Below are 14051 nucleotides of genomic sequence, written 5' to 3' on the forward strand. Positions count from 1 at the left end.
CTTAATACAAACATCTTTCCACAAGACTATGTATAGCTCTATTGTATGCTTCGTAATGACTGCTCATATTCCAATATATGGATGTGGCATTATTTATTTATTTAACCAATCATCAGTTGAAGAACATATAAAAAGCTACTTCCAATTTTTATGCATTATAAGGAATGCGGCAATAAATGTATTTGTATAGTTTTTTTGTAAGTAGTAATTATTTCCTTTATATATATGTATGCACATATATAATTTTTGGTATGTCTTGCCATATTGCCTTCTAGAAATATTGTGTCAATTAATATTCCCACCCACAGTGTTTATATATAAGAAGCCTGTTTCCCTCACCAACACTGAGCGTCGTCTGCCTTTTGAATCTTTGCCAACGTGTTATGTGAAGAATGGTCTCTTGATATTTTAATATGCATCTTTTGTTATTAGTGAGGATGAACGTCTTTCTATATGTTATTGCATTGATTACTTTTAATCACAGAGGAAATGATGTCATCCGAAGTGCAGGAGGAAACACCAACATGTGGGCGTGATAGTCTAGCTTTGGATGGTTCTACTTAGAGGAAATGTGTGACGGGTACTTGACATTTGTTCTGCTTCTTACAGCAGTCAAATCACTCTCACTTCCTAATTTCAGTTAAGCCTCACAACCACCCTCTGAAGGATTTGTTGTTTTCATTGTTTCCAGGTGTGAAAAGATGGGGCTCTGAGAGTCGATTGATTGGTCTAAAGCCTCTTGGGTACAAAAGTAGACCTGGGGTTTGAAGCTCGATTTTCTGTCAGTCTTCATTCCACTTTTCTCCATTGTGTCTGCTAAAAGTTTAAATCCATTGTGTCTGGATTTAAAAATTTAAATGCAGATTCCTGGGTGAATAGTCTCAAATAGTAAAAATGCTATATTTATTGAACACAGCCTTGTCAATACAGTATCTCATTGGATCCTCATAATGATTCTATGAGGGAGGAGCAAATTACTATCCACATGCACTGATGGGGAGAGGACCATGTCACACAGGTGGGCTTTAACCTTGCAAGGCTCATGGGAGCCCATGCTTTTGAGACTGTACCACATAGCTTCCCATGCCAGCTAGTACCACATCCAAAGAAACAGCCTGCCCCTGTAAGCTAATGAGTTCCTCAAAGTGTAGAGCACTGTAGGAGACTGTGGAATTAATTCAAGGGAGAAAAAACAAAATCAGGCTGAGAATTAAGGATGGTAGGTGTCAAGTGTTCTCAACAAGGACACTATTGGCATTCTGGGCAGGATAATTCTTAGTGTAGGATTGTCACCTGCATTGCTGGGGGCGTAGCATCCCTGGTGCTCCTCCTCTAAAGGCCAGTTGCATCTTCAAGATACTATGACAACCCAAAACCCATCTCCTGAATTTTCAAATGAATTTTACTACTGCCCTGGTTGAGAACCAGTTGGTCCAATGGACTTTTGCTTGCATATGGTACACGTTTATCTCAGCTGTTGAGATTGTTTTGTGTCTGGCCTGACTGTGCTCCTTAGGCCAACCCTCTGGCGTAGGGCTCTGGTTTGCAGAGTGTTCGGCGCAGGTAATGTGGTATTTCTGGTCCTTCCTTTGAGGTGGCTCCTCAGTAACCCTTGGAGCCTTGATGCAGCCTCTGTCTGCAGACAGTCAATAAATGTCAATACCCGCTCTTAACACATGTCTGGGTGTCTGCTGTGCTGTGCTGGGCTCCAGCCCACGGCAACCACTTTTCCAGGCCCAGATTTTTCTTTCTTTTGATGGCAGAGGCAGCAGCAGGCAGGGGATGGCCAGCCCCCAGTCACGTTGCTACAGGGAAGGGCTTTCAGCAGGTTGGGACCCGAGCTCTGAGGGTTGGCTCTTTTGAAAGCCTGCCTGGCCCAGTCCTCCTGGCCATGGGAGTGGGTCTGTTGGCTCAGCTGGGCCCCCTCTGCCAAGTCCGTGTGTGCCCAGAGATGCTGTGTGAGCTCATGCTACATCCAGGAAGAGCTGGGGCCTCTGGGGCACAATCAGCAGAACTTCAGGAAACTTGGGAGGAAAAGGCAATGAGTGGCTACTTGGGGTTTGGCTCCGGGCCTGCAACCCCTCCAGCCATCCGGCCATGCCCACCGAAGTGGCTCTGTGGGCATGCTTTTTACAGAAGTGACGGCAGCGCAGCAACACTCAAACCATTGCTTGTCTCCAATTTGCCCAGCGAAGAGAGTCAGAACATGTGTGCAGAGAAAGGTAATGCTGAAAACAGGAAGTTCTTTATAGCGGCTGGATTTCTTAACACAAGGGAGTGTGTTCGTTCTGGGTTCTCCTCACTCATTTGTGGGAACAGCAGTCTCTTTCACCCTTGTTGTTGTTTAGGGCTAGACTCTGAACAAGAAAGCTCACTGTTAAAAAGCGATTGATTTTTAAACTGATCCATACACCATTTATTACAAATTCTGCGTAGGCCTTCCGGCAGGCTTCTGCCCCAGGAGGGTGATGGTAACAGGAGGCGAGGGGTATCCTAATAGGCTCCTGGTGGTGTTGTTTTTGCTGCTGGGAGAGATCTGGGCAGAGAATTTTCTGGTCTGAGGCTCTTGTCCCTGGGCTCCTCCTTGGGAAGCATGTGGCAGGGCTCTGAGGTAGGGACCCTCCCCTCCCTTCCTTGGGCAGGCCTTCATCCTGGACCTGCTGTCAGTGTGTGCTCACTGTCCACCCTCCAGGCCGTGCTGTCCCATTGATTTGCTCTGTGGCTTTGCAGGAGTCAGCTCAGTGGGCCCTTTGATACCTGCCGATATCGGCACTAAGCGGGCAGCATTTCATCTATGGCGAGAAATAACAAAGGGTGTGAGGGCTGCACCCCTATGCTGATTTCACTCGCTCTCCATTCACTTTGTAATGCTCCTAATGCAGACCTGGGCTGCAACCAAACTGGCTGAGCCTTCTGCGGTGGTTAGACGTAGACGGCGGACTGCGGGTGCTCTAAATGCAGTATGTTATGGACACACAGGCATCTCTAAAAATCCACAGACATTTAGCATGGAACCAGCCAGACTCTTGGGCTAACATATTCATTAGTTGGGTTTCTTGGAACCCCATTGGTCTCTGGCTTCCAGGTTTCTTGAGAAGTAGTGATGACAAATTTCAGGTGTGGTTTACAGTGAGGCAGGTGGGAAGAGCTTGAAATTTGGACTCAACCAACCTGATACCAATAACAGGAGGCCACCACTTAGTAACTGCAAACCGCCTGAGTTTTGACTTCCTTGTCTCTTAAGGGGGGTAGTAGCACGATCTTACCTGCAATGATTGCCGGGAGCCTCAGCTGAGAAGTGGGAAAAGGCTTTGGCACCTGTAAAATGCTCCCCAAGTGTTGTCTTTATTATTCTCTGCTCTTAGAAGCTGAACTTTAAAGACTCTTTGAACTGTGATGGATTCAGTGATGTCAAACTCTTCCTGGGACGAAGCTCTCTATTCTTCCTTCCCATGAGACACTCACAATCTCAAGAGGTGCCTAAAATCCAGGTGCAACCCGGTGAGTTGACTCTCTGTCTTTTCTCAGTTTAGTTCAAGAATTTTGCATTTTATTTTTGTTTTAAGTGGAATCAGATAGATCCTTAAAGCAACAATGGGCCTGGGAAGAGCAAGACAGCGTCCTTGCCAAAGCAGCAATATCAGACATGAGGTCAGCAGCGCAGCAGCTGTCTAGGAAGGCTGGTGGAAGGGGGGCTGCCTTGGTTTGGTGCCTTCTTGATGAGGTGTTTGTGCAGGAATGACTTATATATGCAAGGCAAAAGAATTGAGTGTTGAGTTTGGCTAATGCCCACTACAGCGCTGTCATTACATCAAGGTTAGTTCATGACTCAAAAAAAAAATGTCTTGAATATCAATTGTTTCTTCTTTCTGTGAAGTGGAGGCATATTTGATCAGTCTTGCCAGGAGTAGGGGTTGTGGTTGAGGCTTTGATATGTAGATGGAAGCAACAGAATATAGTAGAAAGAGTACTGGCCTAGGAGTTTTAAAACCTACGTTGACTTGGCCTACCACTAACTACCTGTGTGACTTTGGGGAAATCACTTAACCTCTCTGGTTCGTAGGAGTCATAGCTGTACATGAAATACACGAATGTTTGGGATAGTTACATTGTATGGTAATTACTTTTGTAAAAATTGAATATTTAAAAATTAATGTATATCTTCCCAAGTCACAGTGTACAGCTTGGTGAATGGTCCTAAAGTGAAGCCACTCATGTAACCACCATTCACGTGAAGAGCTAGAACATGACCAGGACCCCAGAATCCCCTCCCTGCCTCCTTCCCCCAAATGACCACAACCCTTCTCCTAACAACATAGATTAGTTGGGCCTCTTTTTGAACTATTTATATAAGTAAAATCATACAATATCTATTTTGTGTGTGCTTGGCTTGATTTGCTTGTGAGAATCACCCATGTTGTTGTAGATAGCAGTAGTTTACATGTGTGCATTGCTATATACTATACCATGGTATTCTATGCTGATGGAGATTTGGGTTGTTTCTAGTTTTTGGCGCTTCCACATAACGTCTTGTTGCCTGCATTTCTTTTTGGCATATACCTCAGAGTGGAATCGCGTATGTATGTGGCTCAGAACGAGTAGCAATTGTCAAATACGTTTACACAGTAGGTGTATCAATTTCTACTTCCACCCAGCAGTGTGTGAGAGTGTCTGTTTCTCCGCATTTCCCTCCAAACTTGGTATTGGCTTGACTACGGGCTGGCCAGAGAACGATCAACGGCTTATGTGGCCTGGGACCAATATTCTCTGGAGCCAATAAAAGTCCCTCTTTGGGGAGTCCGAACCAGGAGCCAGCAGGATGTTTCTGACTGGTGCTGGGCACATGTGCTGAAAGGCCATGTAGAGTTGGGGTAAGGGGAGCCATTTGGGGACCATGTCCTTGCTGAATGTAAGAGCCACTGAAACTCAAAGACAACAGGCAGGAGGGGGAGGGACTGGGGGCCCAGAAAAGAGCAGAGAAATCATTGTGAGTAAAGACAGTGAGAGAGCAAATCCCTGCTTTCTGCCCTTCTTGAGGCTCCATTAGATGTTTCCTGGTTTCCTCTGGGACCTCTGTGTATCCTTGCAATAATTCATTTTATTCGAACTCATTTGAGTGGGCTTCTGATCCTTGTAATCAAAAGAATTTGGCCTAAGATAGTCTAGATCAAAGGTAAGAAAAAAAGGAAAGATTTATGGGTTGTATTTCGTTCAATAAACCTTATAGAATTCTAGTAAAAAATGATTCCTCTGCAATTTAGATCACCTACCTTATTGACTAAAATGGTGTCTGTGAGAGTAACAGCGCACTGCTCTTTAGCCATTAAAACGTTAATTCTGGACATGTGCGTAAAGAGGAAGCATGGAGGCGGCTTTCTGATCTCCATCCTGTAATTAGAGCAGGGCCTTAATGGGAAGCTGGGGAGGGGCAGAGGCACCTGTGGCCGTGGCTGCAGATTCCTCACCTCTGGTCAAGAACGGTGTACTCACGCTGCTTCAGAGGTCATTGGGTTAAAAAGAGGTTACAACCTCAAGGGCCAAGAGTAGGAGAAAGGTTAAATAAATTAGTGGGCTTCAAATGAGGGAGTATTTATGGAGTCATTAAAGGTGATATCATTAGAAAGGTTTTTAATGATATGGGAAATTAATTGTATAGTAACATGTAACACTAACTGGAAAACAGATGTAAAATGTTATATACAGGTTGACTTCAACTATGTTGAAATAAACCCGTGAAAACTGTTAACAGAAGTCATGTATATATTAGTCACAGCTATGTTACCTATATATTTGCCTTTCTGTATTTTCTGTGATTATTTTTATATTCAGAAATAAACACAGAAAATTAAAATACGAATGAATAAGCTGTTTACTTAGATTCTCAAAGTGTGACATCAATGAGTCTGTTCTGGAGTTTTCCTCAAACATCCATTCTTGGTCCTCCAAGAATTTCTTCAGGTTGCGGGAGAGGGTGAGACTCCAGCTCTGTGACTGCAAGCCAAGCTGGGGTCTGGTTTATAAAAACTCTGGGAGAAGTGAGTGGCAATAAACTTTAAAAGTGCGTTGAGATCTTAGAGAGGAAGCTTGTCTCTAAGCAACCCTGGCCAGGGAGGGCACGTTAGAGGTTTTGTCCTGGAAGGGCCTGGCTTGTGTTTAAGTGGGACATGGGGCAGGGTAAGGACAACAGGGACAGAGGCGGCGGGAGCTGGTGGGGCCTTTAGAAACGACCTAGGTGGCCACCACCGCCGTATAGATAATGACAAGTACTGCCTTGACTCAGATGTCTCCTACGTACGAGGTGTGCATGCAGGTCAGAGGTGCGAGGGGCTGCACAGCCACATTTTATTGAACTTTCACAACAGTCCACAGAGGCAGGTTTATGATCTCCATTTTGCTAACCAACCCCAGAACTAAGCAAGGAAACTGGCTTAGAGGGGTAAAGGGATGTTCACAGGTAACTGATGGCAGGCCCAGGACTCAAAACCATCCCTTCTATTTTATTTTGACCTCTGATGATAACAAACAGATAACAACCATGCATTGGGTCTTTCCTATGTGCCAGAACGTGTGCTTTTCCTGCTGTATCTCCTTCTATGCTCCCTTTAATGCTGTGCAACACATAGCATCTCTCACCTGTGTGCACACCTAGCCCCTTGGGCCGGGAAACTAGATCTCCCCCTTTCTTCCCCCCTGTCCCAACCACCCACTGGAGCTGGGTCCATAACATCTGCCATTGTTTGCAAAATACAAGTTCCCAGGCCTTGTGCCGCCACTGCTCTCTCTCCTGCACACATGCAAAGACCTTTGAGTCCGCAGCTCGGTTTTATAAGGTTGCTACTTCCTGCCCTTGGCTTTATTACATCTGTTCTTTGGGGCATGGTGTTATAAATTGGGTATGTGATGATGTGTAATCACTAACTGAAAAGCCAATACATTTTCACTGTACCAGCAGCAAGACAAATAAAAGGCAAAATGAAAGGCTTGTGCTCTTTTGACAAAGGGAAAAAGCACACAACACACATATTAAAGAAAAAAAAAATCAGGCTGCAAAGGGAAGATGTTGTCATCTTCGGGGAGTTGGTTTTTAGGGGCCATCTGGCTTGGGCTTGCCTCCTGGAGTGGGGTGCCTGGTGGTGGGGAGGTAGGGGTGGTGGAGGGTGATCTTTTAGTCCCCTTGGGAACCCCATTATTATTAGGCTTTGTAGACCTCAGGCTATTGCCCCAGGTACTATGAGAACAAATAGTTCTGTGGTCAGAGATATGGGACAGGCAGACAGTTGGAGGGAGAGAAAAACAGAGAAAAGGGGACATTTTTGGGTTCCTGGGTGTATACAGTAGAGTGATTGTCCCTCAGTGGAAGTTCTGTGAACTATCCTGGTTGATACTGATGCATGTAGTGCAGTGTGATCTGTGTAATGGGGCTCAATAAGTGATAGAGGCTCTGTTCTGATTCTCTGCTTTCACACAGCAGGGTTGAACAGGATGAGGGTGTATGTGTCAAGTTTGGTTTGAGAGCTTTTAGGAAAGAAGTCCTCCCACCCATTTATATTCTGTAAATATGAATATTCATTCACCTTCAACTCCGAGACCTTGCAGAAATACAGTCTGCAGGGCCATGGAGTTTTGTTTCGCTTTGCCTTTTTCTTCTCCAAAGCCCCAAGGAAAATGCAATAGACATAGGGCTTGGGGGATAGTTATTTGAAACTGATTAAAGCAAAAGATAATAAGAGTAATGTATATTGTTAGTCTATAAAAGGCAAACCAGAAAAAAATAAAAGAGAAAAAATCTTTAGGCTTGGTAACTAATTATGCTCATGAAGTGAAGATGAATGTGGATAGAGATAAGGGTCTCTCCTTTGTAAAGAGGATTCGACTATGTGAGCAGCCTAGAAATTTGCACTTCAGTTCTTCCAACACATTGATATCATAATAATAGTGATAACAATAAGAAAGTAACAATATACTTACAAATTATATTTTTTGTTCACCTGTGTACAGTGTTGTCCAAAGGGGAGAACCCAGTGTGAATGACCAGGCCCAGTGGGCAGGAGGGGCCTAGGGCGATGCTACAGATCAATACTGGTACAAACCTGCCTCGTTGGGGGCCCCCTTTTTCCTTCTGGGGACAAACCAGCTCTCAGCTGTTTTATTTTAAAAATTCTTTCATAATTCATCTCATTTGGTTTTCTTAAGAATTCTTTAAGGGAGACAGGAAAGGCATTCCTGTCATTCCAGAATTCCGATTGGGGAAACTGAGACTCAAGACAGGGTGGCTGGCACATCCACAGTTGCCAGTGGCAGGGCCAGGATCTGACCCAGGCCTTCAAAGGCCTGCTTTGGTCTTCTCCGGGCCGTCCTGAGAGGGGCTGTGAGGGAGTTGAGACCACCTCAACCATAGTCCCAGCATCTGTTCTGGGGCATCTGCATGTGCCAAGCGGTGCTGCCCAGTTCAGTTCTGGAACATTTGTGTTTCGACCACATTGGCACTCAAGGAGCCCCTGACGGCTTGGTGAGTAAGCCTGGCTCCTGTTAGGCTGACCTCTCTGAGTGGCAGAACAAAATAAACATTCCCTCCCTGCGGCCCTGGAATTCCTGCACTGGGTGAAACATCACACTTCTCTTTGGGATGCTACTTCACAATCGGGGATCACTTTCTGAGGTGAAGAGGCTGATATGTGTGTATATATATATATATATATATATATATATATATATATATATTGATTTCAGACAGGAAGGGAGAGGGAGAGATAGAAACATCAATGATGAGAAAAAAATCATTGATTGGCTGCCTTCTGCATGCCCCCCAGGGGAGACTGAGCCTACAACTAGGTATGTGCCCTTAACTGGAATCGAACCCGGGACCCTTCACTCCACAGGCTGACACTCTATCCACCGAGCCAAACCAGCTAGGGCAAGAGGCCGATTTCTTAAGTTATTTAATATAGACCTTCACTTGATTTCATTAAAATCACACATTGTATGTATTAATGAGAAAATTTTATTTTTATTGTCTGTCTCTACTGCTCATTCTCCCATCTGAATGAGAGATCTGTGAAGGCAAAATTTTTGGTCTATTTTTTTCACTTAAGATCTCAAGTACTGAAAACAGTGCCTGGCATTTGTAAGTACTCAATATTTATTGTTTGAATAACTAAATTCTAAAATAAAGAGAAAATAGCAGAGTCTGACAATCTTAAATAATACGTTCATGTCCAATGACGGTAAAAGATGTCACTGATGTCCGATTGGTAGTTCAAATAGAAGAAATGACAGAACTGAGCTGCCATGTGGTCCATGGGACTCTAGGTACACAGAACCCAAATGCACCCATTTCCCCTCGAGAGGGTATATGGCTCAGATCCTGCCTTTTAAAAAAATATCAATTCTTTAGCAGTGATGGTAAATACGCAAGAAAAACTTTGTTAATTTTTTCAAGGTTGCATTTTGGAGTGAATTATTGAATAGACTGTCCCATAAAAATAATAAATCAATAGTTAAGAGCGAAATTTGTTGTTAAAAGGCAAAAAGCCAAATGATGACATAATAAAGATGATGGATGAAATCAAGAGTCATCAAACTATGGTCCTGGGGCCAAATCCTGCCTGGCACCTGTTTTCATAAATAAAGTTTTATTGGGACACAGCCAGGCCCATCCATTTGCATTGTCCACGGCTGATTTCATGGTACAACGATAGAATTGAGTAGTGTGTGACAGAGCCCCTAGGTTCACTGAGCCTAAAATATTTACACTCTGGCCTTTTACAGAAAATGTTTGCTAACCTCTGGATTAAATGATGGTCCATCACGTTAAAGTCCAAAGGATCGAGTTGACAATAACATGTTTCTGCTGATAAGCCCAACACTGGAGACAGCTTCTGCAAAGCATCAGTGTTCACAATAGAAAATTAATGTGGTTAATTCTACTTGTGTTGGTTTGGTAGTTTTAATTGCATTTCTTCTATAAACTTGTTTTATTTTATGTTTGCATAAGAGCTAGGAGCTCTTACAGATTTAAGGTATAAGGATTTATACCTAGTTAGTATTTGTATGTATTAAAATAACTTAAATCAACCCCATGGGGATTGGTGAGACATTTCTTCCTTTAACTGTGTTCTCATCCTTTGCTACTTAAGTTTGAAAGTTACTAGTGTAAAGGCCTCTGGTAGGAGCCTGGATCCAGGTTTTTGCTAAGTTATACTGTGGTCACTGTAATCGTCTTCCTCTAAATTCGTTTGGGCACAAGAACAACATTACTAAAATTTCTCTCTTTTGGAGTTTGGTTCATCAAGTGTTTGCCTTGTTACTTGGAGAAGTCAAGAGAGAAGAAACTTACTGGGAGGTACTTAGTTGAGTCCTGCTTTTTTGTTCTTTTGCAATTGTGGGATGACAGTTTTGTTCCATTACACCTCTTGAAACCGTGGGGCATGTTGTCATGGCTGTGGCTTTAAAAGTATGTCTTCTGCCCTGAGTCAGACTCTTTGAGCCCAGTGGCCTGTGCTTCAGGGTGTGGGGGTCAGAAGGCCTTTCCTGTTATTTGTTCTTTGGAGTAGGACTGACTGTAAATCCGCAGTGACTGAATGTGACAAGCATTCCCTGTCTGATGTAAATGTGCGTGTCGCTTGCAGAATCTCTGAATGTCACAGGATCATAATTTAGAGCCAGAGGGAAGATGGAAGTTCAAAGAAGTTAAGGCTTTTGTCCAAGGTCACAAAGTAAGGGGTGGCATTGGGATTGTGTTAGCTACATTAAGGAAACAAAAGACAAAAACCAAACCAAGCCAGAAAAACACCCTTGACAAAACAAAACAGCTCACGTTATCTTAGCTCTGAAGTTAGAAGTGTAAAAACACCGGCACCACAGAGCTAAATATTTTGTTTATGACAATAACTCTGAGACATCATCTATTTTTATTTTCAGCAACTCTCTTTGATTTGGTCCTGAGTTGATGTTTATAGCTTATTTTATAGAACAGGTTCTATCTACTCTTTGTTCTCTAATCCTCACAGCAGCCTTTGATGGCGAGCGATATAATTCTGACTTCCAGTTGGCAGAATGCAAATATTCTCGTAAGGATGCAAGGCCTTCCGCCTTCCAGGCCCCCAATCTAAACCGAGCTCAGCCTCTGTTCAACCTGACCAAGCTTGGCGCGGTTCCTGAACCAGCACCGGAGTGAGCTTTGGAGACACAGATCTGATCATGTCCCTTCTGCTTAAGCCTTGCAGGGGTTGCATGATGGGAAAAAGCTCCTTGATGTGCAGGCTCAGCCCTCCCGCCTCTGGCTTCCTCTAACAGCGGCTTCCCTGCCCTCCTCTTCCTCTCCAGCCCCTTCGGCTGCCTCTAGGCCCTGCTCCCCACTGTGCAGTTGTCCTTTCGCCTGGTGACATCATCTCATCCTTGGGCTCTCAGTTCAGTTGTCATTTCCTCAGGGGAGCCTCCTCTGCCCTTCCTGACCCAGGCAGTTGCCCCTTAACGTGGGACAGCACCATGCATGTGCCCTGAAGCAATTTTTCATTCATTTGTGTCAAGCCCTGAGCTGGATGGTGAGCTCTGTGACACAGAAATAGTGTCTTATTCTCTATGGTATTCTCAACCCAGTGCTTGGCACCTAATAGATGCTCAATAAGCACTTGCTGACCCCAGAATGAATGAATGAGTGAATGAATGAAGTTTTGGCCCAGCGCTGGGGGAAGTATCTTAGCAGCATAATTGCCAGCAGAATGTGTTGGGAAGAGAATCCAATTCGGAGTTACTAAGACCTGATTCAAATTACTCGGTTAGGTGGCCTCTCCGAGCCTCCATGAATTCATCTGAAAAGAGGCCTAAGTAATGATGCCCAGCACAGAGCTAATTATGAAGGTGACGCCGGCAACAAGTGAAAACACCGGGTCTCAGACAGAGACACAGACATAGCCAGTGAGCCCCTTTTCCATGTCAGATAGTAGCTTGGACAGCTTGAGACCCCCGTGCCCCTCTGCTCACCGGGTGAATTGGAAGCTGGTGGTGATCCAGCTTCCGGGACCCACGGGCAGAGCCAGGTCTTGGTCTGGCCCCCCGAGGCAGACTCTGCATGCCAGGGCTCAGGGAGCAGGGGGGGGGAACCCCGCGAGGAAATGAGCTGGATCCGCGAGGCAGGGGTTAAGCAGCAGACACTTAAGATGGGCCCATGCAGGGTGTACCCGTTCATCATGATAAGTGTCATAGTAAAATCAATTCTCTGTGTACTTTTGGGAATTACAACTATCATTTTGGCGTGATTTATTTGGTGTATAACACGAACATGGCCATTTGTTTCATCATTCTGAAAGTTCATCTAAAATTGCTTTGAGTTTCTGGTTTTCGGGAGTGACATGTCCAATTGTTATCGTCTCTCCTATGAAATATGGATCGAGGGATACACTGCTGCCGGCGCTGTTTTCTCCCTGGTTACCTGCTTTAGGTGGCAGGGGAAGTTTTATTGCTTTGATTTCCCTTCTCCTCTCATCGCCCTCCCCACACGGAATCCGTCTTCAGACCAACATGGGGTGGATCCCAGGGCTCTCCTCCCTGCCAGCCCTTGGGAACTTCTCTCTCCCGCAAAGGAGGAAAATGGTCTCTGAAGTGTGCTGGGCTCTCCACCCACTCAGCAGCCTTCCCCGGGGGTCCTCTCCCTCGCATCCAGCCACAGTCCTTCCGGATCCTGGCCTTGAAGCCCATTTGCATCTGGCCATGGCAGTGAAAGACCGCCCTTGAGGTTTTGGGTCGAAATGGACTGGTTTGAGAGTTGTCCCCACCACTTAACTGGCTGTGTAAGTTTGGGCAATTCCTTCAGTCTCTCGGAGTTTTCTCACCTATAACGTGGAGATGATAATAAGGTGAGGGCTCATGAGGTAATAGTCTTAGCCTGTATTTAGGACTGGACTGGGATGCAATAAGTACTACCTGTTGCCACCGTCATCACCCTGGTCTCTGCTTTGAGCTAAGCTGTGTGACTGGGGTCTCACTTTGCCCCGATTGGACAATGGCCTCACGGGGCGAATTGGAGGCCTGTGAGAGAAGGGAAATGTAATTTGTGGGGTGAGTAATAAACTGCCCTGATGGGAGACAGAGGGTGCTACTTAAGGTTTGGGTGCTTCTGTATCATCCTTTCTCCCATCTCCGTGTTGCTGATGGAAGCACTTGGGCTCTTTGGGACAGGCTTTTCTAGAATCCTGGAGTACAGGGTGCAAGTGAGGTCAAAATACTGCCAGTCTTCCCATCTGGCAGTGGCATCTGTGGGGAGGTCTGTGGTTTATTCCTGACAACTTTTTATAATAATAACACCACCCACCATGCATCACGTGCACAGACCCCAAAAAATCAGTGTTGGATTCCCCCCCACCCCCCAGACACCCGTTCCACTTTCTTGAAATGGAGCTGTTATTTTTGTATACATTCTTCCCAACTTTTCGGTCAATGCCTGGCACATCCAGGGCCATGATGCCTGCTGTCATCAGGAGCATCTGTCACACCTCCCCTCTACAGAGCATTGCATTCGCTGTTCTTTCCATGGGAAATGTGCTGTCCCATTGCTTCACATCCACATCTTATCCTTATCCACAAATGCCACCTCCTCCAAGAAGCCCTCCCTCATTCTCCCCATAGGTTATGGATTGCCCCTTCCTTTTGCTCCCCCGGCTCTTTATCTATACCTCTGTTTAGGCATCTATCACTTTGCCCTTTGTAGCAAAGATCCTTAATCTACCCAACTATATTTTAGTTCCTTTACTAAAGGCTGTGTCTTTTTCCTCTGGTTGCTAGCTCAGTATCTGGCACAAAAATGACCCTTCATGCCTTTTTCTTGACTGTTAAGTGACTAGAAGGAAAGTGATCATGCCTTGCTGTTTCTGAAGAACCGGTGTGGGGCCTGACATTTATAAACTTACCTGCCACCCAGCACTCCCTCCCACTTAGAAGTCTTGATTTGTCTTTGGGTGATTATTTCTGCTTGGGGAAGTCTTTAGGTCAAATCTCTCCTGTTCTCACCAAGTCAGGAGCTAGCTGAAGGTTCCACAATGGAGACATGTGGGCTC

The sequence above is a fragment of the Myotis daubentonii genome, chromosome 2, assembly GCF_963259705.1.
Source record: "Myotis daubentonii chromosome 2, mMyoDau2.1, whole genome shotgun sequence".
Taxonomy (NCBI): Eukaryota; Metazoa; Chordata; class Mammalia; order Chiroptera; family Vespertilionidae; genus Myotis; species Myotis daubentonii.